The 2,500-nt window shown below is 45.4% G+C and overlaps 1 long non-coding RNA gene across 1 annotated transcript in view; it reads right to left on the bottom strand.

Moving 5' to 3' along the window:
- LOC310771467 overlaps positions 1-2,500 on the bottom strand; it is a 13,780-nt gene that overhangs the window by 44 nt on the left and 11,236 nt on the right. The window contains exon 3 of the long non-coding RNA XR_014552430.1: positions 1-1,001. This exon is cut by the window's left edge and continues 44 nt beyond it. This is a non-coding gene — a long non-coding RNA (uncharacterized lncRNA). The remainder of the gene's footprint in view (positions 1,002-2,500) is intronic.

The following is a 2,500-nucleotide window of genomic DNA, read 5'->3' as shown; positions in this document are numbered from 1 at the left end:
ATTCACCGTTAAACAGTCGCTTCTACTAGATATAAGCAGTGTTGGGAAAGTTACTGAAAATTGGTAATTAGTTACAGTTACTAGTTACTTCTCTCAAAAGGTAATTTAATTACTTTAAAGTTACCAGTTACTTCAAAGTAATTAGTTACTAGGGAAAGTAACTTTTGCGTTACTTTTAAAAGTCTGCTTCGATTGTTATTAATGCACACATTATGTTAGTGTTGCTGTGCCACAGTGTGGCATTGAACCTTCGCTTATTGGGGAGGCTTATAGCCTATCAAGGTCATTAGCCTCTGGGGCTCTGGCTGCAGCTCTCTCCCCGGACTAGGTCTGAGGATCAGAAACTGGGTAATCCTCTGAAGTTGTCCGTTATTTTCATGTCCTAAAGTAACTAGTAACTAGCCCAGTTACTATTTTAGTAACTGTAACTGAGTTACTGAATTTGAAAAAGTAATTAGTTAGATTACTAGTTACTGAAAAAAGTAGTTAAGTTACAGTAACTAGTTACTCAGTAACTAGTTACTGAGTAACTAGTTACTAGTTACTAGTTACTAGTTACTTAGTAACTAGTTACTCCCAACACTGGATATAAGTTGAACCCTGACGTGGGTAATGGTTGTATCAAGTCAAAGATTTCATAAAAACTTCTGGAAAACTTCAACCTTTCTATTTCCCATTTATCCATCCACTGTGGAGGGATCAAATCACAGAAGACCATCAGGATTCCCACTGCTCACTGCTCAAGTCTTTGCTGAGCCTGCGGCGGTTTCTCCCTTCTTCTGGTCCTGCTCTGTTTTCTCATCTCGTGTATCACCTTGCTGCTCCCCGTTGAGCTGGAACCTCTCGCGGGCCCATGATTTGGGGGGGCTGTTGCTGCCGTTGGGGCCGACGACGTTGCCTTTGCGTACGATGAACCGAGCCCGACCGCGCGGGAAGCTTCCCCGTCCGCGCCCCCGGTTGTCCAGCCACTTCTTCTCTCCCTCCCTGTCTCTGTCATCGTGCTGGAAGAAGAAAGGCAGAGGAGAAGGATGGAGAACATTAGTTCTGCTTGGGTTAAGACGTCAATTGTGGAAGTACTACCTTGGGCTAGATTGTATATAGAAGAAGGGCAGCAAACCCTACCAAGTAGTATGTTTTGCTCTTGGGAGTGAACTCTGGGTCCCAGTCTTCGTTCTCTGGTGGCATGTTCACAGAGTTATTATGTGAGGTGTTTCCCTGATAATTCCCCCCGCTGTTCCAGCACCTTCCTCCAATTCTGAATTGCTGTAATTTGAGGAAAAGACAAGGAATCGAAAAAGACCCTTGAGATGGAGTGGACTAGAAATGACTCATTGTGAATCTTACGTTGAAGGTTTTTGATAACTATATAGTTACATTATTGAATACTATGTATGGGATAGTGTATATATGACAACAATTATTGTCATATATATATTGTCTTTCAGAGTAACTCAGTCTAAACGTCATGTGCACCATCTCTTGACTCTCAAAACATGTTGTGAAACCAGTACAAGCGCACCGCAGTGTGAAAGAGCGCCATAATGCGTCATTTTGGTCCCATATCATTGCCTCTACCCAGAATGCAACACTCGTGCTCAAAGTTGCTCTCTCGCTCCATTGATGTGGTGAAATGTCAGCTGCTTCCAGTAGAGTTTTTGCAGCTGGTTTTGAACAGAGAAGAGCTGGATGCTGCTGAAAACACATCCAGTATGCAAATGAGAGTGAGACCATGAGTGATACCCCACCTGTCACACAAGTGTAGGTGCCCACTGAGCCCTGAACATTAGCGTGCGTGCGTCAGTGTCAGTGTCAGGTGTCAGTGGCAGTGGCAGTGTCAGTACAAGATGCAATGGTGACTGGTGTCTGGTGTCAGGTGTACAATGTAAGAGTTGTTTTGATCTGGCTGGCTCTGGCTCTGGCTCTGGCTCGCTGTTGTGTGACGTTGCGCTGTGGCTCTGGCGCCGCCCTGTGGCGTGCCGGGGTTTTACACCACTTCCTCAATCTGCACATGTGGCCTGCAGAGAGGAGGAGGGGAGTGGCATTTGTTTGCTCAGCGTCATTGCCAATCCCACAGAAAGACTACAGCCAACTGTGGGTAAGTTGTGTGCTCCTTGCTCTGTGTCAAAGCTGTCCAAACTCTCATTGAAGTGGTCACACAGTGTGGAAAAGTCCTCAGCATCACATGTGTTGTGTCTTGCTGTCACTCTGGTAGAGCAACACTTTGGTTAGCTGATGGTTGGCTCAAATGCAGTACTGCTGATTGAAACGTGATGAAAAGGCACGCATTGGAATGCAGCTGCGACCTGCGGTGCGACTAGCTTGTTAATGTGGAGCTTTTCTGTCTTTTCAACAAAGTGGGAGCAAGTTGCCGATGGTCTCGCAGTAGTGCTGACCTGCTCCCACTGTACAGGCCTGTCAAATAGCATGTTAAATAGCATCACCACGTTGTGTCAGTTGGCTACGTTAATAGGCAAAAGCCATTCATTAGTGTTTGTGGAAT

This window comes from Poromitra crassiceps (genome assembly GCF_964638095.1).
Source record: "Poromitra crassiceps genome assembly, contig: HAP1_SCAFFOLD_682, whole genome shotgun sequence".
Classification (NCBI taxonomy): domain Eukaryota; kingdom Metazoa; phylum Chordata; class Actinopteri; order Beryciformes; family Melamphaidae; genus Poromitra; species Poromitra crassiceps.
This window is presented reverse-complemented; position numbering and strand designations above follow the sequence as displayed.